This window comes from Euprymna scolopes, chromosome 18 (genome assembly GCF_053919585.1).
Source record: "Euprymna scolopes isolate OS-2025 chromosome 18, ASM5391958v1, whole genome shotgun sequence".
In the NCBI taxonomy this organism is placed as follows: Eukaryota; Metazoa; Mollusca; class Cephalopoda; order Sepiida; family Sepiolidae; genus Euprymna; species Euprymna scolopes.
Genome location: NC_136499.1, coordinates 127,278,484 through 127,302,853, shown reverse-complemented (window position 1 = coordinate 127,302,853; position 24,370 = coordinate 127,278,484). Strand labels below are relative to the sequence as shown.

The 24,370-nt window shown below is 34.7% G+C and overlaps 1 pseudogene across 1 annotated transcript in view; it reads right to left on the bottom strand.

Moving 5' to 3' along the window:
• The window catches only part of LOC145297817 (GDP-fucose transporter 1 pseudogene), a 33,335-nt pseudogene extending 16,225 nt beyond the window's left edge, over positions 1 to 17,110 (bottom strand). The window contains exon 1 of the transcript XR_013870334.1: positions 16,856 to 17,110. The product of XR_013870334.1 is annotated as a GDP-fucose transporter 1 pseudogene (transcript). The remainder of the gene's footprint in view (positions 1 to 16,855) is intronic.
• Between the last annotated feature and the right edge of the window lie 7,260 nt (positions 17,111 to 24,370).

The window sequence follows — 24,370 nt, the reverse complement described above, 5'->3', positions numbered from 1 at the left end:
TATTTTGGATGTTTTTGATTTTTTGTTTATTTTAATTTTATATTCTTAATTCACTTTTTGATTTTTGTTTTATTAATTTTTGTTTTTATTTATTTTCTGACTTTTATTTATTTATTTATTTTTTACCTTGGTTCATTTAGTTTGCTTTGGGAATCAAAAGCACTAGAAACACATTTTTAAATATTCATAAACAAAAAAAAAAACGCATTAAATAAATTTTCTGAGTTTGTGTCATCATTTGCGCATTTTATGTCTTTACTAGCAGAGAACCCCAACGCTGCCCGGAATTGAATGCAGATCAATCAATACTTTTGTGATTGAAATCAATGAAATGCCCCATTTTTCAATCAAATTGATTGATGGAAACTTATGTCTCTGCAATGATTTCGTCCACAATACATTGTAGTCTATATTGCACTGTAGAGAAACTACTGTTAATTTTATAATATCTTATATAATGGTTTGTATTGAATGCAAAAGTCAAGTAATATGGTTTAATTGTGCTCTGGATCCTTCTACTTGTGTGGTGATAAACTTTTAAAATGCATTTGTGATGTTAGGCTGTATAAGGGTGTTAACTTTGTTCAAAATCGGACTGTTCCTTCCTTAATCAGAGTTATTCAATTATCTATTTTCGATACTTATCTTAGGCATTCCACTACAAAACCTATTTAAGAATACTCCCAAACACATGAAGTACATTTGTGTGAAATTTCCAAAAAATAGTCCAACCATTTCAAAGTCCATAGGAAACAAACTTGCGCACACACAAAATGCGTTTCATAAATTAAGAAGAGATTACTTCCTGCTGTTTTTATATCTGCTGCTTTTCTAAAACAAATTTTATTAATGACGTCAAAATTATATTAAATTATAATAGTCACTTATTGCACTAGTTAATAGAATGCGGTTTACTATTTCAAAATAATGTACTAACTTTCCATGCTCAACTCATAAGACAGAAGTGGTACCATTGAAATAAATGACCGTTTGTGCTCCAGGATTTATTTTTCTACATAGTCATCACCATTCTCAATGCACGTTTGCAGGAATTCAATGACACATCTCTGCTTCTGGCCCACGTCTGCAACAGGAGTTGCTTTCTTAGTCTTGCACAGTCAATATCTGCAACAGAGAGATGAAACATTCAGGTCATGAATGTATAAGTTCAGTGATCATAACAATGTAATTTGCTGATCCAGTCAGACAGAACGTAAAAATAGAAGGCAATCATTTTGGAACGCCCCTAGTAGTATCTATTCTGTAATCATATAATCCTCCTTCCTTTACGGAAAGGAGGGGGGGGGCAGTGTAGTATATTTTTAGCATAATGCCATCCTCCTAGGCTAGCTGAAGTATGTTTCTTGACATGACTTTTTTATGCGACCCCGGAGGAAGCTTATTTTTGCTAAAAAAAGAAAAATAAATAAATAAAAAGAAAAATAAATAAATAAATAAAAAGAAAAAAAAATTCTTTTTAAATTGTGCTAAATTGTGTTAAATGGGATAGGCTTTATTTTTCTGCACAAGAAAAACAAAATAAAAATGGGACATTGTTGATTGTTTGTGTTTTTTTTTTTTGCTATTACATTTTTATGAGTCAAAAAAAAAAAAAAAAAAAAAAAAAAAAAAATTTTTATGGAGGAAAATCAAGCCCCTGCCCTACCCCTTTCCTGCAACGGATTGAAAAAGGAAATGCTGCACGAATGAGGGCATATCAGCTAATAAACCCCTCCCCTCCGGAAGGTGAAAACAATGCCTGTAAGGATGACCATCCCCACCGCAGACAAAACATATACTGCACTTGGATCATGACAAAGTTTTAAACTTGTTTCTGACAATGTTTGGATCTTTTCTAGATCAGTGACTCCTCCTTTGGTTGAGGAGCACAAATGAACCATAATACTTAACTTTGGTGAATAAAATTTAATTCTAGCCAGATATAAATTCCTACGCACAAACATCATATATCTATCTGCTTCTTATATAAAACGTTGTACGTGTGTGTGGGTACATTCCCTATGGACTCGAAAACTGCTGGATCAATTTTTATGAAATTTCACACAAAGGTACATCATGTGCCTGGCAGTATTCTTAAATAGGTTTCATATCGCAATGTTTTTGATAAGTATTGATAATCGATAATCAAAATAATTTGAAAGTCCAGGCGATTTTGACTAAAGTTAACACCTTACACAGCCTAATATTACAAATGCATTTGAGAAGTTTTATTACCACACAAGCAAGAAGGCCCAACATATAAAATCAACAGTAGGTTCTTTGATACAACAGGGGCATGTTCGAAAACTGTTTTGCATTTTAAACGTCAATGCAAGTCATTATATATATATAAAAAAAAATAATTTTATAAAATCAACAGTAAGTTCTCTACAGTGCAATGTAGACTAAAATATATTGTGAACTAAGTCACTGCGAAATGCATGTGAAGTTTCCTCCAAGTGCACCGCAATGAGTCCCCAATTAGAGCAGGCAATCAATTTGATTTGATTGAAAAATGAGCGATTTCGATGACAATAAAAATATAGGAGTGTGAAACATTCGTTGATCATTCAATCCCGGACAACATCGAGTCACTGTTAGTGTACCTGTGTGTGTATATATAAAGTCATAAAATATATATGGCAATTAAGCTACACACAATATTCCGCGTTTCATCCATGCTAGAATTCGTCAAGCTCATGCAAGAAGTTGTGGTTGTCTTGCGTTTTTTTTTAATAAAAAACAAAAAAGAAAACACATTTAATTACACTTAATTACATTTAATTACACTTAGGTTTAAAATAGGTCAAAACAGTAGTTATCTACACTCCCCGCTAAAATAGCACACACAAAGGAAGGGGTGAACTGGAGGTCAACTGGGCCTTTGTCCTGTAAATACCTGCTCATTGGCTGATCAGGAAGGGTGCAGTAGAAGCTAGAAAGCTGATTGGCTAACTAAAAACTCAATAGAATTTGCGTATATAAAAACGTGAGACAACCACAACTCCTCGCATAAGCCTGATAAATCCTAGCATGGATGAAATGCAGAATATTCTGTGTAGCTTAATTGCCATATATATTTTATAACTTTCTACCTACGTATTGAGCACTGTTGATATAAATACTTAAAGTTTACGCATTATAAAATGTATACTTTCGCATAAATTTATACTTTCATATATTAATTTATGTGATTAAATGAAGTAGTAGTCACATATATATATGTTTGAATTTCCTCCCAGGCACCATCCTCAAGTGTCTTTTGTTCTTCTATATGAACATTACAGCAGGAATGCTTTCTATAAAAAGGTTTGTTGTGACAACCCGACATGTCGATACTTCACTGTACAAATAAACCCGACCAAATATTCAAAATAACAATATCAATCAAAGCCCAAATAAGATTCTCTTGACACAGTTCTCTACGGGCTCATAAGCCGAATGCAACATCTTCTCTAAGTAATGTTTCCTCAAGTAACATCATTTAGCTGGATACTCCACCAGACCAGATTAATTTTTGTCCTAGAACCCAGGAGGATCAAGGGCCAACTAGAAAGATATTCTATACCACAGTTTACTGGTCAATTAGTAACTGGTCTTCACTTCTTAACTATTTCCCTTTGTCTGTTCCACTTTTTCTTGGAAACTACTGGGCTGATCTGGCTGAAGTTTTGTATGCACATTTCTTATGACAAGGTGCAGTGAACTAATTATTATGGTATCTGTTCGATTTAAAAAGATTAATAGGAAAGACACTAATAATGGATACCCCCTTTAAGGGTTTCTGTATGTGTAATTTTGAAGCAAGAGTTGCACAATCTCCAACCACTCCTCTCCTGAATCGGCACCGCTTGATTCCAGTGGCAAGGAAAAGTCCATGATGACTGGAAACAATGCTGAGATAAGCGGAGAGCACATAGAGCACCTGGAATTCCTAAATAGTCACCCATCTGGTACTGGCCAATCTCAACATTGCTTAACTTCAGTGATCAAACGGGAACCGGTGTGTCAACATGATTATACCGTATAAGGATTAACAGTTAGGGATTAAAAGAGATTAGTATTTAATGTATAAATGGGTATAAATTTAACGATATTAAATCATCAATTTGGCATAACTTACTCATTCTAATTCAATGGGCTATAACTTTTGCCAGATTTTAACCAACAAAAAGTCTAGTTAATGACTATTATTCTTCATTCTCGTATTCTAAACATTTTATAATCACATTGACAACCAACTTGTATTAAGCAAAAAGTTACAATAGAATCATTTATTTTTAAATATTAAGAACTCGTCTAACAACCACAACAGAAAAATATTTTCGTTTCTTTGTTCATGTAACACCAGTGAAATTTCTATAAATTTTTTTTTCTAATTCTTAACACTGCAATATTTTAAGTTACAAATTTATATTTTTTACTATATCTTGTTTTTTTCTTTTCCAGTTTTAACAACTAGTCCTTTACTTTTCCATGTTTAAGCTTAACCATATTACTTTTCATGCTTGCATTTTTCTATGTAATATATATATTTCCCTAAAACCTCTGACCTTGATGGAGGGGAGACTAAAACTTGATCCTATGGTCTCAAATGATCTGAAATAACAAGAGAAGACTTGATTCCAAATATTTCTGATATGTTATATATCCTCTCTTTTGGAAATAAGGTACGATTATAAATATCTCCAGTATCAAAAAATCTTTATATACTGTTGAAATTTATTTTATGTATGAAAACACAATACAAAACCTATGCTTAAAAAAACTTGTTTTCTATATGCGTTGAAAATAAATATCGCAATATAATTTTCCCGGGTATTATTAAGCAATATAATTGTTTGTTATAAGTGTTGGCTATTGTTGTATACTTTTACTTAATACCTGGAAAAATACTTATTTGCCGAAAAATTTAAATGCAACATTTTCTATAACCCTATGTTCTCTGGGTTGCATTTGTCGCCATCCTGGTTCACGGGACCATATTTGTAATATACCCCTGGCCGTGTTCATCAATCCCAGCTCACAGGACCGTAGATGCAACCTAGCAGGGCCACATTCTTAATCATCTAGTGGTGGACTCTTCAAGGGTGACCAAACTCTCACTGGTCAGTGGAAAATACTGTTCTGATACTCTGGGCGTGCTAAACGTGCACGAGCCTAAGTCTATATCGCAGCTCTTATCTTCAGCTAGCTGTTCGTCATCAGATGCTGCGATTGGGTTCATCCTTCATAGATGCTCTGATGAATGGCTTGTATGCTGGTCCTCTTCAGCTGCAATTTGGTGTCAGTGCTGTAACAAACCATGTTTCCAGTCAACAATTCAAAAATAACTCAGACCATTTCATATGAACAAAAATAATTTAAAAGATATTTACTGTAAACTTTGTACAAGGTAAAGTTAAGTTCTTTGGGTTCTCGACGGCTTTGTGATGCAGGTTGTACAACTTAAATTCATTTAGACAATTTCCCAGATAGAAACAAGAGCCTTCCAACTTATCTCTTATGGGGGTTTACTGCCCCTTGGGCCAGAGCCCAGGGGCAATGCGTTCTCTTCAATGCCAGCCAGCCAAATCTCCCCTATTTCTAAAAACAGAATGGTTTTTATCGAACATAATTTCCAACCACACTTCTCTTAAGGTCATTCTGTTTTCCTCTCTAGAGATTATTCATCCTTTCCTTATCCCATTATCTTTTTTTTAATTTTTTTTTATATAGGCATCACCACTTATCAAGGCCCAGAGGCCACTAGAGGATAAGGGTTAAAGAGTGTACAGTAGTAAAATTGGACAATATAGTAATCGTTAGTAATTGAAATTCGGTAAATTCGATTACTTAAGTGGAACGGCTTATCAAGAACTTGTTTACGTTGGACTTGAAGATGACCATATTGTAGTCAGCTGGAAAGCAGGAAAATGGAAGACAGTTTGACAAGCGTGCAGTTCTAAGAAAGAAGCTTTGTTCATGGAATCTACGTTTAGGTTTAGGCACAGATAAAGAGTGGGGGGAATTATTGATAGTGTTTTCAGCTAGACGAGTGTTTCTTGCGAAAGTTTGGCGAGGGGGGACCATAGACTTAAGCTCAGTCGAACACTTTCCATGAAAGTAACGATACATCAGAGACAAACTCGCAACATCTCTTCTGCGAGATAGAGGTTGCAGGGAAGAGAAAAGGACATTTCCTACGAGGCTACAAAGTCTATTTTGAACTCTATCAAGGCAGGACAAGTCCTTTCTAGCAGCTCCTGTCCAGATGTGGCAACAGTATTCCATCCTTGGACGTACCTGGCTCTTATATAGATAGAGAATTGCATCACTGGATCGATAGAAAGAAAGATCCCACCATTTTTCCAGCGGCCTTGGCAACAGATTTGATGTACGTGTTCCATTTAAGATCAGAAGTAATGGTCAAGCCCAGAAGCTTGTCAAAACTTGAGGCCTCCTGAAGACGAGAGCCATTCATTTCAATTGATGCCAGATGTGGATCAGAATGTTGATGATGTAAAGAGAGAAGCTTGGTTTTAGATGCATTAAAAGTAACCAGCCACTCCTTTCCCCATTGTACTACGTGCTCAAGATCAGAGGAGAGAATTGGAGAGAACTTGGTCGTTTACTGTCTTAGATGTGCTATCATAAATGGTAGTGTCGTCAGCATAAATGTCTACAAATGATGTAAGGATGTGATTTGGAAGATCATTAATGTAGATGAGGAAAAGAGTTGGGCCCAGGATGGACCCCTGAGGGACACCGGCATTAATACTGTGAGCTTCTGATTTTTGCCCCTCAACTACTACTCTTATGAACCTATCAGAAAGAAATGAAGATGACCATATTGTAGTCAGCTGGAAAGCAGGAAAATGGAAGACAGTTTGACAAGCGTGCAGTTCTAAGAAAGAAGCTTTGTTCATGGAATCTACGTTTAGGTTTAGGCACAGCTTATAAAGAGTGGGGGGAGGGGGAATTATTGATAGCGTTTTCTTTTTTATTTTCTTGTGAATCTCTTCTTTCTCTTTCATAACCATATCTCTCTCTAATTCTCTTTTTCTTTCTCTTCAACTCAAATTACTTTTTCTATTATCTTTCTGTTTAATTCCTGTCACTTACACCGGGTGGGGGTGGGGGGTCTGGCACTTAAATATACCAGGTGGACCAAATGACAATATTTCCTAGATACCAAAGCGGACTTTTTTGTCGCCATGCCAACTTCACTTTTCTTTTCTGTTTATCATATCGACAATAAAAACATATTGAGAAAAAGATAAATTTCTTAAACCCCATGTTAAACACCCCACCCAACTCTTAGTCTGTAAGCAAGGTGGACAGGTGTTACCCCGGGCATGCAATATCGTTACATTTCAGCACACCTGAAAACCTATAGAAAACAAATTTTTTAAGGTAGGTTTTGTGTTGGTCTACCAGGCCATAATGAACTAAAAAGAAAAAATAAATAAATAAAAAAATAAATAAGACGCCCCCCCCCAAAAAAAAAAAAACGGTGGCCATAAAGTAGGTGCTCATTTTAATTAAATAAATGTGAAAAAGTTATTCCCCACTTTTTGTATATAATTTCTTCATATCTTGGAAACTGCTCGTTTCCTTGAATTTTAAATGTTATTTTCGTTTTCAGCACCCTCGAAAACCTATAATAGTGGTAATTTTAAAGGATTTTTTAAGGGTGGAAAGATACTGCACCTTTACCGAAACATTTTATGGCTGTAAAAAAGTGCCAAACATAGGATCTGGATGATGGATGATCCCCTAATGTGCGACCTTAAGTGCAAATGTTTATAGCCAACAACACAATTCAAGTCATTAACTTTCTAACGAGCCTTCATTTGTTAAATTCTGATCATTAGTTGCTGAGATTTCGAACTTATAAAATTGCCAAAAAAGTCGCTATATCTTTATATGTGAATATATCTTTACTCGTAACCAAATTGAATATTGAAATGCTCATATCATTGGGATGAAACATGAAAATTTGCAGGCTTTTTGATTCTATGGTTAACATTTTATGACAATTTGTAAAAAAGAACCCATATTTTCAAAACAATAAAATATGTCCAAATTTGCCTACATTTGTATATATAGTGTCCTGCCAGGCAGCTTCGGTTTTGCTGCTTTAGTTGTCTCCCTTGTGGCCCTGCCAGGTCACTAATATATATATACTAGCAATGGGTGCCCGGCGTTGCCTGGGTGTTTGGAGGTGTATGTTGAGCAAAAAAAAAAAAAAAAGGCCAATTTTTTTAACTTTGACCCCTATTATGACCCCTTAAAATTTATTGTTTTGGGCTCACCTTAAGTCATTAAGTTAGATCCATGTCCAAGGAACCTATATCTAAAATTTCAAGTGTTTATACCCAAAATTGTCGGAGGAGTTTGGTAGAGTTCTCAATGGTCAAATCGTTGAACTTTGACCCCTTAATCACCAAATTTCTGGCCAAAAACTGATCACGTTGATTTTCCCAAATCTCAGTAACCTGTATATCAAATTTCGAGTCTTTAGACTTAAAATTGACAGAGTTATTGCGTATGGAAATGTATACAGACACACACACACACAGACACGTTCACTTTATATATATATATATATATATATATATATATATATATATATACATATTTCCCCAAAACCTCTGTCCTTGGAGAAAAGACTAAAATTTGCTGCTATGGTTTCAAATGATGTGAAATAACAGCTAGGGGAGACTTGATTCCAAATATTTCTCATATGTTATATTTCTCCTCTTTGGCTTTCATACATAAAAAAGTAAATTTCACAGTGTATAAAGATTATTTGATACTGGAGATATTCATAATCGTACCCTATTTCCAAAAGATATGAAAAATATTTGCAATCAAGTCTTCCCTTGTTATTTCAGATCATTTAAAACCATAGCAGCAAGTTTTAGTCTCCCGTCCAGCAAGACCAGATGTTTGGGAGAAATATCAGATTTTGTAATTCATATGCAAAACTAAGAAAACAAATGACTATGATTGAAACATTTTATGGCTGTAAAAAAGTGGCAAAAATAGATTTTGGATGATGGATGATCCCTTAATGTGTGACCTTAAGGGTAAATTTCACATAGCCCACTACACAATTCAGGTCTTTAGCTTTCCAACAAGCCTTCATTTGTTAAATTCTGATCAATAATCACTGAGATTTGGAACTTATAAAATTGCCAAAAAAGATGGAGCAGGAGGAAAATGAGGGAGAACAATGTTGTATTTGGAATATCAAAGGTTGGATCAGACATATCTGGGGAAAGGATTGGAGAAGATAAGACAATAGTGCAGGAGATACTTGACCCATGTAAGAAAGCTAAGATTGCCAAAGTTATCAGGCTAAGAGAAAGCAAACAAGATAAGAATAGACCAGTATTGGTCAAACTTATCAATAGCCAGACAAAAGCAGAACTCTTCAGGAACATCGGCAACCTAAGAGATAAGGAAGAAATCAAGATACAGAATGACATGATCAAGCGTAATAGGGAACAGGAGGCGGGAATCAAAAACTTAACAGAAAGAGACAACCAAGGAGCAATATACAAAGTGCAGAGGCCTCCATGGAACAGAAGAATTCTGAAAATAAGAATACAATTGATGAATCTGCAAGTGTTACCAGTGATAATAGAGGTAAATTAGGAATTGTATTTACCGTGGAGTAAAATACCAGATTGAGAAACTGGCGTGGTCTATCCTTCTCTCAAGGGTAAATGGGACTCTCTTAAGCCGTGGTAGGCAACCCATATAGTGATGGCATTACGATAAAAAATACCCTTGATAGCCCTGGCGAAGCATCAAGTATTCAGCTACCAACAAGATTCGAATTACACTACAAAACTCGTGTAGTGAGTTTAATCTCAGCTACAGCCGCGCTGGATGATGATTTAGTAATGTTGATGTTTTTACAAAGGATAAATAAAATGAATTGAAATACAGAATCCAAAGATAATTTACCACATTTAATTGCACTGCAACAACAAGTTAACCAAAAACATATGAAAGGATTTTGGAAGAATACAATATTGAGGGATGCAAAATAATAGGGGATTGTATAAAAGGGAGGATAGTTTTTGTGAATATTAATTTGAAATCAACATACAGTGAACATATCTGTCTGGAAATTACTAGTGAAGATGATACTTTTTTTTTTGCCGTGATTTATAGATTTATAGCAAGCAACAGTTCTGATGATACTAAGTTATTACAGCTGATGCAAGAAATAAACTATGACTAAATAAACTATGACTGAATAAACTATGACTAAATAAACTATGACTGAATAAACTATGACTAAATAAACTATGACTAAATAAACTATGACTAAATAAACTATGACTAAATAAACTATGACTAAATAAACTATGACTAAATAAACTATGACTAAATAAACTATGACTAAATAAACTATGACTAAATAAACTATGACTAAATCAACACACAATTTCTGGAGAAAGTGAGTATTTTATTAAGCAGCATGTGAAGAAAATGACAAGATTTCGGGGAGAGAAAATATAGAAAGAACTTTGGATTTGGTTTTAAGCAATGATGATACAATAATTAAAAATGTCCATATTCAAAGTCCCTTAGGAAAAAGTGATCACGCTTGTATAGTCTTTGAATGTAATGTCTAAAGGATGCATGGAACTAATGATAAAATAATATACAAGTTGATGAGAAAATAATTCCAAGTTGATGAGACAGAAATTAAATATTGATTGGGAGTCACTGCTAGCAGCTGAAGCACATATAGAAAAAAAGTGGACTAAATTTAAGGAAAGATTAGAAGAAGCAATCAAAGAATGTTTCCTTTAAAGGGGATTTAGACGGGAGTATAGCAAAAGAAAAAGTTAAAAGTTATGAACAGGAAATTGTGGACTAAAATTAGAAAGAGACGAAGAGACAAATGAGGAAAACAAAGTATATGCAAAGCAGAGAATGTGGAGACTACCCAGCGAACATGTGGAGACACCAGATGTACAAGTTAAAGATGAGTGAATAACCAAACCAAGACGAGAACTAAAAAAGAAAAGGAGATTGCACGATTTGCAAAAGAAAATCCAAATATTTGCAATCTAAAATAAGAACCAACGGATGTCGAAAATTCTTCGATACCAAAGGAAAGTAGATCAGAGTAGGGCCGGGAACGACAGTTGCAAAATTTTGCAAGATCGCGACCCCAGCTCTGATCAGGAGTCAATAAGCACAAGGCTTTGAGACCAACCAGTGTGTCAGTATTCTTATTATTGGTGACTCACAATGTCTACAGAACGTTTTCACCCTAAAAAACCGCCCTGCCCCAATGGAAGTAATCCTTTAAATAGTTGGTAACAATCGTCCATATGCAAATACTTCCATCAAAAGCAGCAGCAGTAGATATAACAAGATTCAAATGTTCACGGTTTTGTTTAATCAAAAACGAACCCGACCCTCCTCCGATCACCAACCTCCTCTAGTTCGGTAAGTTTTACTTATTTTTCTCACAAGGAAGAATACCAGAGCTATACATTGATCACGTCAAGACCATCATGACAACTAACGACAAGGAGAAAGCTGAGGAATTAGCTAAGAAATTTGCCGAGGTATTTGTTCATGAACGAGAAGGTGATATCGACAAAAGGAAGAACAATGCAGAATGCAGAGCCACAATATGACTTAGAATTAGCAGAGGGTTAGGAAGGTCATAGAGAAGATATAGAGAAATAAATCTCCAGGTAAGATTCACCCAAGAATAGTGAAGGAGACAAAGGAGGAGCTAATAAACCCACTCAAAATACTGTTCGAGTGTTCATTTGAGACGCAAAAACTCCCGATGGACTAAAAGATTGCTAATATTACAACAATCTTTAAAAAGGGAAGTAAGAATGATGCACTGAACCACAGATTGTTAGCCTAACAAGAAACCTCAATTAGGGAAGAAATTATAGACTATATGAAATGAAATAGGGGATGTCCTTTTCTCTTCTCTGCAACCTCTATCTCATAGAAGAGATGTTGCGAGTTTGTCTCTGCTTTATCGTTATTTTCATGGCAAGTGCTCAGCTGAGCTCCAATCTATGCCCCCCCCTCGCCAAACTTTCACAAGAAACACTCGTCTAGTAGAAAACACTATCAATAATTTCTCCCACTCTTTATTTGTGCCTAAACCTAAACGTAGATTCCATGAGCAAAGCTTCTTTCTTAGAACTGCACACCTATGGAATTGTCTTCCGTTTTCCTGCTTTCCGGCTGACTACAATATGGTTGTGTTCAAGTTTAACGTAAACAAGTTTTTGATGAGCCGTTCCATATAAGTTAACAAATTTACCGAATCTCCATTAATAACGGTTACTATATTGTCCAATGTCTACTGTACACTCTTTAACCCTTATCCTCGAGTGGCCTCTTGGCCTTCATAAGTGGTGATGCTTATGTAAAAAAAAAAAAAAAAAATTAAAAAATAACCTATTTAGGGAGACACAATATGGATTTCTACCAGGAAGATCTACAGCTCTGCAACTAATCAAATAGATAACTGACCTAAGACAATGGATGAATGTAAGCCAACAGACATAATCTATAGTGATTTCATGAAAACGTTCGATATGGTTCCATATAGGAGATTCTTGGAGAAACTTTCATGTTGTGGAATAGAAAGTTCTTGATGAGCCGTTCCCCTTAATTAATCCACTTTTACCAAACTTACACTTCTAACGGTTACTATGATATTGTCCTTTCGACCACTGTACACTCTTTAACCGTTATCCTCGAGTGGCGTCTGGGCCTTGATAAGTGGTAATTCCTTTGTAAAAAAAAAATTTTTTTTAAAGTGTTGGTGAATGGGGTTACTTCCGAGTGGTATGATGTGATAAGTGATGTCCTGGGCCCATACTGTTTGCTATTTTTTTTATTAATGACTGACCATGCTGCTCGGAAGACGGTAGATATATATATATATATATATATATATATATATGCAGATGACACTAAAATCTTCAAGATAATAGGGGTAGAAGACGACTGTTTAAAACTACAGAGAGACCTGGACAATATGAGAAGATGGACAGAGATATGGCGACTAAACTTTCATCCGGATAAGACGAGATACATAAAGATTGGCACGACCGTAATGAATGTTGTGCAGGTATTTATTTGCGTCCCCACGAAATAAAATGTGACACAAGGTCGTTTTTAATGTGGGAGAAAACCAGCTCCCCTCAAAAGGGCACTTTGGCAGTTTGCAAAAATAAAATTGCTTTAGTTTAGAAGGGTTTCCCTCTCCATTGACTAATGACAATTTGAGTGCAACATCTGCGCAGATACCACACAGTACCTTTTTTTTTTTTTTAACAAAACAAAACAAAAAAAAAAAGGGAAACTTTTACTTACTTTCCACCTTAACCTTTACAATGACGACTTTTAAATGTTTTCGGGTATGCTGAAAACGAATATCACATTTACATTTGCCGCAAACAAGTAGTTTTTCGGATATTAAGCAATGTAATTTCTTACGTTATCACTGGCGGGCATATTTGAATGCACAAGCACGCTCCAAAAAATTGCGCGTACAAAAAAAAAATGGCCACCAGTGATAACATAAGAAATTACATTGCTTGATATCCGGAAAACTACTTGTTTGCGAACAATGTAAATGTGATATTCGTTTTCAGCATACCCGAAAGCCTATTTGAGTCGTCATTTTATAGGTGATTGTTAAGTTGGAAATTAAAAATTTACCGAAAAAAAATCATATGCAACAAATGTTACCAAAGGCAAGATAAGTTACTCTTCTACCTAAGTCTTTTTGTGTGTGTTTTTAACTTAGTTTAAAGCGTTTATTTACTTTGAAGCAAAAGTAGTGTTAAACCTGTTCAGTAAGAACCAAAAAATATTTCGTTTTTGTTATTGTCATTTGAACCTTCGATAATAGCTTAAAAATCGAAAATTACACAAAATACTAGTGGTAACTTATTTTGCTGTAGGTAACATTTATTATATATATATATATATATATATATATATATATATATATGGGTTTGTATTACTGTACACAGATTCGAAAAAGTCGTCAAAAAACAAATATATAACAAATAAATGTTATTAAAGGCAAGATAAGTTACTTTTCTACCAAACTGGATATATTTTTCGTGTTTTTAGTCAATGTAACATGTTTATTCAGTCCCAAAAACATACTGTGTTTACCGATGTATTGGAAAATTCAAGATGGCGCCCGACTCTCTCTTTAACACGGTAAGTTTGGGAAAAGGTGTTATAAATAATAAACTAGACAAAATACTATTAAAAACCACCGAATATATGTCAACCTATGTCACGGTAACATATATTGAGCGAGTTTCTAACAGTATTTTGTCTAGTTTTATATTTATAGCACCTTTTCCCAAACTTACTGTGTTAACGAGAGAGTCGGGCGCCATTTTGAATTTTCCAATACATCGGTAAACACAGTATGTTTTTCGAGCTGAATAAACATGTTACATTAAATAAAAACACGAAAAATTATCCAGTTAGGTAGAAAAGTAACTTATCTTGCCTTTAATAACATTTATTTGTTATATATTTGTTTTTTGACAACTTTTTCGAATCTATGTGTACAGTAATACAAACCCGACACATGCAATCTGCTTTTTAAAAAAAATCGTGGCTTTCAAATCGCAAACTTTCGGAAATTTAATTGACGGACTGGAGATTCTGAGCTCCGTCAAAAAAGCCAACAAACGAAGAAAAAAAAGTGAAAAAATTCGGTACTTGTATAGTTTAATCAAGACATTAAAAAATAATTAAAATATTGAAAAACAAAGTTATATTGTACGTATCCGTTATGGAATGAAGGATACTCATGCAGAGAGTGATCCGTGCTGAAATGACGTTATTATTTAAAAAGCCATTCTTAACATGGGGAGGGTGTTTTGTACCTATTCTGTACTTTAACCTTACAATTGTATTAAAAAAAACATACCATAAAACTTTAATTAAACGTGGAAATACGATTTAAAAAAATAGCGTGGATCTGGATCACTCTCTGCATTAGCACCAAACAATTTGTTTGGATACCGTGTTTCGATTTTTAGGAAGAAAAGTAATTATTTAACATTGGAGGTGAGGGGTCGGCGCTTTAGACCGAGTTATCTCCCCTTGGCGTGTTCTAAAAATACAAAAATGGCTAGTTTTAGCTTGCTGTAATAAAACGTGGTTTTCCGCTGTAACAAAAAAAAAAAAAAAAAAAACTACTCGTTCAAATTAAGTGACATTTTTTTTGGGGGGGGGGGAGAACTCCATTTCATAACGCGTACGTACAATATAATTTTTTTTTTCAATATTTTCATTTTTTTAATGTCTTGATTAAACTGTTTAAGTACCCATAAAACTTTAATCAAACTTGAAAATATTATTTAAAAAATAGCGCGTATTGACATAAGTGCACTACTGCACTAGGCAGTTGTTCTAGTCCATAAATCTTCGTAATATTTTCGACATGATAATCAAGTACGAGAATACCCCCCTCCTAAAACTGCGTGTTTTACCCCCCCCCCCTTTTTTTTGTAAAAAATGATGTTGGGTTTGTATTACTGTACGTACACAGATTCGAAAAAGTTGTCAAAACGCAAATACATAACGAATAAATGTTATCAAAGGCAAGAGAAGTTACTTTTCTACCAAACTGGATATATTTTTGTGTTTTTATTTAATGTAACATGTTTATTCAGCTCGAAAAACAGTGTTTACCGATGTATTGGAAAATTAAAAATGGCGCCCGACTCTCTCTTTAACACGGTAAGTTTGGGAAAAGGTATCATAAATAAAAAAAAAAAAAACTAGAAAAAATACTGTTAAAAACCCACCGAATATGTCACCTATGCCACGGTAACATATATTGAGCGAGTTTCTAACAGTATTTTGTCAAGCTTTTTTATTTATAACACCTTTTCCCAAACTCGCCGTGTTAAAGAGAGAGTCGGGCGCCATTTTGAATTTTCCAATACATCGGTAAACACTGTATGTTTTTCGAGCTGAATAAACATGTTATATTGAATAAAAACACAAAAAATATATCCAGTTTTTGTAGAAAAGTAACTTATCTTGCCTTTGATAACATTTATTTGTTATATATTTGTTTTTGACAACTTTTTCGAATCTATGTGTACAGTAATACAAACCCATGATGTTTTTTTTTTATTTATTTAATTGTAAGGATGAAGTATAGAATAGGTAGAAAACACCCTCCCCTCCCCATGTTAAGAATGGCTTTTTAAATAATAACGTTATTATTTCAGCACGGATCAATAAGTGCCTTTTTTCTGCTAAATATGATAACTCTGTAATCTATGATAATCGTCGGGGGGGGGGGACATTTTAAAGGGTGGCCACTCTCGTGCAGGTCCGCCCAAGTAAGTACGGTTGTTTTAGATTTAGCTTAAAGCAACATATTTAAAAATTCGATCTGTCGATTCGGTCAATCTTTACGACGTGCCCCAGCGTATTAGAAACAGCCCAACCTCCACATGTTAAAAATGACTTTCGGAATAAACACACACACCCAACCTCGAAAGCCGTTCTTAACATAGGGAGGTTTTGGGTGTTTATTCCGAAAGCCGTTCTTAACATGGAGTGGTTGGGGTGTTTATACTACGCTGGGGCAGGTAGTAAAATATAATAATACCAAAAATATATGGTCGGGTCGACTCTATCTTAACAAGCACAAAAAAAAAAAAAAAAATTAATTTACGTGATTTTTGGAATATGACATTCCGTGACTGGTACGTACACCATAATGATTTTTCTACATTTTTCTTTTTTTTTTTTTTTTTAAATTTAATTGGTTGAATTCTCGATTTGCACCGAAAAAAAATCTTACCTTAATAATGATCTGAACTTGTCGCCAGGAATGTCTCACTTCAGTTTTTGGTGGCGACAACAATACCAAAAAAACGTACATAAAAGTTAAGTTTTAGGCAATGTAACTTAAGTGCAAAGCTTAGATTTATATCTGAACAATATGAAGTTGTTTTTCCTTTCTTTTTTTTTTAAAGTAAGTCGTCCATGAAGAAAAATAAGATATTAAAGATATCAAACCCGTTTCTAGTTACACCGAGATGATGTGCAGAGTATTAAATCGAAAATATATATATATATATATAATATATATAGCGAGAGAGAGAGATGTTCGTGTGTATGTTTACAGCTAGACGGTCATGTCGCCTAAATATTTAGTAAAACACTCCGTTAATCGGTGATCATTTTTGAACGGACACAGTAACGTATTATTACCGCAATCGATCATGGAAAACACCGATAAACGCGAGTAAGAAACATGCGAGGGTGATGAATTCTGCGCCATCTTTGAATATCACCCTCCGTATAATGGTGGGAAGGGTGTCACGTGACACACTCCACCATCAACAGGAGGGTTACCCTGCTTAAGTCTTCCTGTCCTGCCGGATCACCACTACGGCACTACACTAATAAAATATTATACTAGCAAACCTTGAGCCGGATCAGTGGCTATCCTCCCAAGCATTATTTCCGGTTCTTATTTAGAATCGAAGCTATTTTTTTGGTAAATGTTACCTCAAGCTACAACAGAACACTGATCACTCTGATTTGGTTTTTTAGGGGTATTCGAGGTCGTTGGCAACGAAATCTGATAATCAAACCCGCCTCAAATATACCGTTTGCATGGTATGAACCCCTGGACCTTGGGACTATTTTGTGCCATTTCACCGCCTTCAGTAGTGTCTTTCTTAGATGATATGTTCGCGTGAGAACGAGCGTAGTGAAGTGTCTTATCACATCGCGTAGGAATCTATCAAATAAGAAAGTTAAAAATAAATAAATATGTGTGTGTGTGTGTGTGTGTGTGTGTTTTCGCCTTACGTAGTTTTTAATACTTTTTTAATTGATCAAAAAATAAAGGTTTCGCGAGCGGTTTACAAAAACATAAGCACCAAACATATTTTTATGTTTTTTGTGCATTTTGTTTTGGAAGGGGGGGGTATTCAATTAACAGGTGCTTTAAAGTTTAATTAACCGTTTTTCCGTAAGTAACGCGCCCCCGCCCCGGTTTGCTGGTATGATATTTGTAATATGACATTTTCCCCTACCATATTTCCCCTTACATATTTAACGAAAACTGCCTTTAAAATATAAGTTATTTTCAAATTGAATACGTATCGAAAATTTCATGAAAATCTGACCGTTAGTTGATTTTTTTTTTTTTTGTTTTTTTTTTTTTACTAGATTTTTTAAGCTAAAATTAAGCATGAGTGTGTTTACGGCTTCAAAATGAACACTACAGGAACGTTGTTTTTAAAGGCGTCGATAATGTAAACACAATTTTGGTTCCGTATTTTTTTTATTTTTGTACACTGTAAAAAAAATTTTTTTATTTGATTTTTAGGGTTTGTATTACTGTACACATAGATTCGAAAAAGTTGTCAAAAAAAACAAATATATAACAAATAAATGTTATAAAAGGCAAGATAAGTTACTTTTCTACCAAACTGGATATATTCTACCAAACTAGACAAAATACTGTTGGAAACTCGCTCAATATATGTTAGGTTGACATATATATTTGCCTAGTTTATTATTTATAATATCTTTTCCCAAACTTACCGTGTTAAAGAGAGAGTCGGGCGCCATTTTGTATTTTCCAATACATGAGTAAACACTATGTTTTTCGAGTTGAATAAACATGTTGCATTGAATAAAAACATGAAAAATATATCCTGTTTGGTAGAAAATTAACTTATCTTGCCTTTGATAACATTTATTTGTTATATATTTGTTTTTTGACAACTTTTCCGAATCTACGTGTACAGTAATACAAACCCGATTTTTAGTTTATTTGAAACTTCTTTTAAATTGTACAAAAGTTCTGATGATAACATTATGGGGAGGTTGGGTGTTTATTCCGAAAGCCGTTCTAAACATGGGGAGGTTGGGAGTGTTTATTCCGAAAGCCGTTCTTAACATGGGGAGGTTGGGGGTGTTTATACTACGCTGGGGCAGGTCGTAAAAAATACCGCTTCTTTTTGTTTTAACCAAGAAAAAATGTTATGAGTAAGCAAAAAGGGATTGCCTTGCGTCGCTATCCTGAAAAAAAAAAGGCAGATAAATTTACAATAATTCAAATTTGCGATATCAAACTTTGTAATGCTGCTGCTTTCACATTAATTGCTTTAAATTGTTTAAAAATTATTTTTGTTATAAAAATAAGATTACTTGATCAATTTACGTGATTTTTGGAATATGACATTTCTGTTCCGTGACGAGTATGTACATCATATTTTTTCTTTTTTCTTTTTTCTTTTAGCTTAAATTCTAAATAATAAATTTATTTTCTCCTTCAGGAGGGAAGGGCTGGATTCTCACTATAAACTCACGTCGCATTATTTTTTCCACACACACATTTTTTCTCATGGACTTTTTGTCTCCCTGCTTATAGCCTCGTTTTCTTGTTGACGGTGTAAAACGAGAAAAATTGACGCATGAAAAACGCGAACCGGAACTGACAAATGAAATAAAATAAATAAAATCTATATATCTATAAAAGTGAGAATGTGTGTGTGTGTGTGTGTGTGTGTGTGTGTGTGTGTGTGTGTGTGTGTGTGTGTGTGTGTGTGTGTGTGTGAGAGAGAGAGAGAGAGAGGGGGGACACTTCTCAGCCTATATACTTAATGAATTTTTAATCTACACACTTGAAATTTGGTATATAGAGTATTCAGACGTGTGAAAAACTTCTTTTGTTTTTTTTACAGAGGCATCACCACTTATCAAGGCCCAGAGACCACTTGAGGATAAGGGTTAAGGGTGTACAGTAGTCAATTGGACAATATAGTAATCGTTAGTAATGGAAATTCAGTAAATTTGTTAACTTAAGTGGAACGGCTCATCAAGAACTTGTTTACATTGGGCTTGAAGACAACCATATTGTAGTCAGCTGGAAAACAGGAAAACGGAAGACAATTCCACAGGTGTGCAGTTCTAAGAAAGAAACTTTGTTCATGGAATCTATGTTTAGGTTTAGACACAGATAAAGAGTGGGAGGAATTATTGATAGTGTTTTCAGCTAGACGAGTGTTTCTTGTGGAAGTTTGGTGAGGGGGGACCATAGATTGAAGCTCAGTCGAGCACTTGCCATGAAAATAACGATACAGCAGACACAAACTCGCAACAACTCTTCTGTGAGATAGAGGTTGCAGGAAAGAGAAAAGGACATCTCCTACGAGGCTACAAAGTCTATTTTGAACTCTATCAAGGCAGGAAAAGTCCTTTCTAGCAGCTCCTGCCCAGATGTGGCAATAATACTGCATCCTTGGACGTACTTGGCGCTTATATAAATACAGAATTGCATCAGCAGTGAGATATCTTCTAGATCGATAGAACGATCCGACCATTTTTCCAGCGGCCTTGGCAACAGACTTGATGTACGTGGTCTATGTAAGATCAAGAGTAACGGTCAAGCCCAGAAGCTTGTCAAAACATTAGGCCTCCCCAAGACGAGACTCATTCATTTCAATTGATGCCAGATGGGGATCAGAACGTTGATGATGTAAAGATAGAAGCTTGGTTTTAGATGCATTAAAAGTAACCAACCACTTCTTTCCCCATTGTACCACGTGCTCAACATCAGGGGAGAGAGAATCGGAGAGAACAGTCGTTTATGGTCTTAGATGTGCTACCATAGATGGTAGTGTCATCAGCATAATTGTCTACGAATGATGTAAGGATGTGATTTCGAAGATCATTAATGTAGATCAGGAAAAGAGTTTGGGTCCCAGGATGGACCCCTGAAGGACTCCAGCGTTAATACTGTGAGCTTCTGATTTTTGCCAATCAACTACTACTCTTATGAATCTATCAGAGAGAAATGATTTAATAATTGAGAAGACATTTCCAGCTCCAACATAACAAATTCCTGATGAACCGCCCCCTTAAGTAAGACACTTTATCAAATCTCAATACTAATGTATTGCACACGCAATAACCCTTATTCCCGAGTGGCTTGCAGGCCTTGATAAGTGGTGACCACCTTGTAAAAACAAAACCTATACCATAGGTGGAGATCTTGTGAAGTAAACCTTTATGCCATACCCTATCAAAGGCCTTTGATATGTCAAGAGCAATTGCCCTAGAAAGGTTGCCTCCGTCGAGATATTCACTAATCCTATGAGACATAACTGTAAGCACATCTGCTGTAGATCTAGCAGAATGGAAACCATATTGCTTGTCACTAAGAAGGTTATTTTTGCTGAGGTGGTTGATTACTTCTTTATTTAACAACTTAGCAACTTACTCATGACGCACAGGAGACTTATTGGCCTGTACTGAGAGGGAGATGAAAAATTACCTTAATTCTTAAATACAGGGCATACTGATGAGATTTTCCAGGATGATGGGAAGCTATTCTCCTTAAGCCAACGTTTAAACAGTTTTGTAAGTATGGGCGCTAGTTCTGGTTGAAGTTTTTTGAGTACTATAATTGGAATACCGTCAAGGCCAGTTGCTTTACTGGAATCAAGGTTTTTGATTAGCTTGTGTATCAGGAGGCTTTGTCTAACACAAAGCAACAAAACTTTTTGGCTGAGAAGTTTTATTACCACACAAGCCAAAAGGTTAAACATATAAAATCAATAGTATGTTCTTTGATATAACAGGGGTGCATTTGAAATGAATGTTTCTGTTTAAAGCATCATCTTAATTGCACCATGATACTTGATTTTTTCATTTTAAACTTAAATTGCATACCTGTGGAACTCTATTACGTTTGCCTGTTTCCCACCTGACTACAACTTGGATGTCTTCAAGTCCAACATAAACAAATTCCTGATGAACTGCCCCCTTAAGTAAGACACTTTACCAAATCTCCATTACTAACAATTACTACGATACTATCCCATTGATTACTGTACACACAATAACCCTTATCCCCGAGTGGCCTCCGGGCCTTGATAAGTGGTGACTACCATGTAAAAAAAAAAAAATTCAAGCTATTATAACCGCACAAGTAGTAATGCTAGGCATATAAAATCAACAGTAGATTCTTTAATATGACAGGGGCGTGTTCAAAATGAATGTTTCTGTTTAGAGCGCAATTCAAGCATGATATGTAACTTTTGCATTTTAAAATTAATTCAAGCCATTATATATAAAATAATTTTATAAAATCAACAGAATACTCTCTACAGTGCAATGTAGATTACAATGCTTTGTAATGGATCTCCAACTAGAGCAGGTAATCAATCAATCAGATTGAAAAAATGGTCGGTTTCACCAATTTCAATGACAATGAAAATGTAGGCGGGTGAAACATTCGTTGATCATCATTCCCAGGCAACGTTGGGTCTCCCTGCTAACATAAAATAGAGAATTGAAAATAATTACGTATATAAATGAATACGTTTTGAAAGCTGAAAACAACGCATTTTTTTAAATATATAACAAATGTATTTGATTATATCAGATATATTTCGATGCTAAACATCCTTGTCGATGTAGTGTTTGTTTTTTTCGTTTTCTTCTTTTCTTGACCGCATGGTGGAATTCTGCGTGCTAGAGTGGTAGTAGTAGCCGGATGGTCTTGGTAAAGGCTCGATATTTAAAATAAAATAAAAACAGTCATCAGCAGGAGTGTCGCGCCAGCCGCGCAAAATTTAAATTAAGAGAGAAAAAGATTTTTTTTCTTCTTCCTTACCTCCATTTGAAGCGTTGTGTTGGTTGAAAATTGAAAATAATTACATATATATTAATTTATTTATTGCGGACTATTATTCTCATCTTTATTAGTTGTGAAACAATAACTCAGAAAGATGAGGATAATAGTCCGCAATAAATAAATTAATAAATATTACTCATCTCAATAATGAATTCCAATTATATAATATATATATACCATTCGGTACGGACCCGACTATGGAAGATCAGATAATAAATAAACGTGGATTTATAAGATAAAAAAATCCAACCTTGATCAACCTTCAGGGCTCATGGCGCAGTTGATAGAGACGTTGAATCTCTACGGTTCCAGATGAGCATTATCTGAAGATAGCGGTTTCAATCCTACTCAAAGCTGACCAATGACTTAGTTGGTTAAAACGTGATGAGACGACAACAACTATGGATGGCAGTGATTGCTGATAATGCAGTTAGGAGATTCGAAGTTCCTATTTGTCGCGGTTACCACCTGACGAAGGCCAGAGGAATAGTTGGCCGAAACGTCGTGAAACAACAACTAATAAAGATGAGAATAATAATCCGCAATAAATAACTTAATATAAATAATACTCATCTCAATAATGAGTTCCAATTAAAATAACATAAATTAATACGTTTTGAAAGCTGAAAAAAACGCATTTTTTTTAAATATAAACAAATTTATTTGCTTATATCAGATATATTTCGATGCTAAACATCCTTGTCAATGAAGTGTCTGTTTTTTTAATCTTTTTTCTTTTACTTGACCGCATGGTGGAATTCTGCGTGCGAGAGTGGTAGTAGTAGCCGCGAAATATATCTGATGTAAGCGAATAAATTTGTTTATATTTTTAAAAAATGTGTTTTCAGCTTTCAAAACGTTTTTTTTTATGTATATTATTTTAATTGGAACTCATTATTGAGATGAATTTTATTTATATTAATTTATTTATTGCGGACTATTATTCTCATCTTTATTAGTTGTTGTTTAACGACGTTTCGGCCAACTATTCCTCTGGCCTTCGTCAGGTGGTAACCACGACAAATAGGAACTTCGAATCTCCTAACTGCATTCTCAGCAATTACTGCCATCCATAGTTGTTGTCATCTCACCACGTTTTGGCCAAGTAAACCTTTGGCCAGCTTTTGGTAGGATTGAAACTGCTATCTTCAGACAATGCTCATCTGGAACCGTAGAGATTCAACGTTTATCAACTGCGCCACGGGCCCCCGAAGGGCGATCAAGGTTGGATTTTTTTATCTTATAAATCCACGTTTATTTATTATCTGATCTTCCATAGTCAGGTCCGTACCGAATGGTATATATATTATTTTAATTGGAATTCATTATTGAGATGAGTAATATTTATTAATTTATTTATTGAGGACTATTATCTTCATCTTTCTGAGTTGTTGTTTCACAGCTAGTAAAGATGAGAATAATAGACGTAATTATTTTCAATTTTCAACCAACACAACGCTTCAAATGAAGGTAAGGAAGAAGAAAAAAAATCTTTTTCTCTCTTAATTTAAATAAAATAAAGTGATTTTTAATGTTGTAAATTTCTGCAGCATAATTTACATTGGTGCACTGGTTCTCCGTTAGATCACAGAAGTTAAGCAATGTTGAGTCTGGTTAGTATAAAAATGGGTGACCATCTGGGAATTTCAGGTG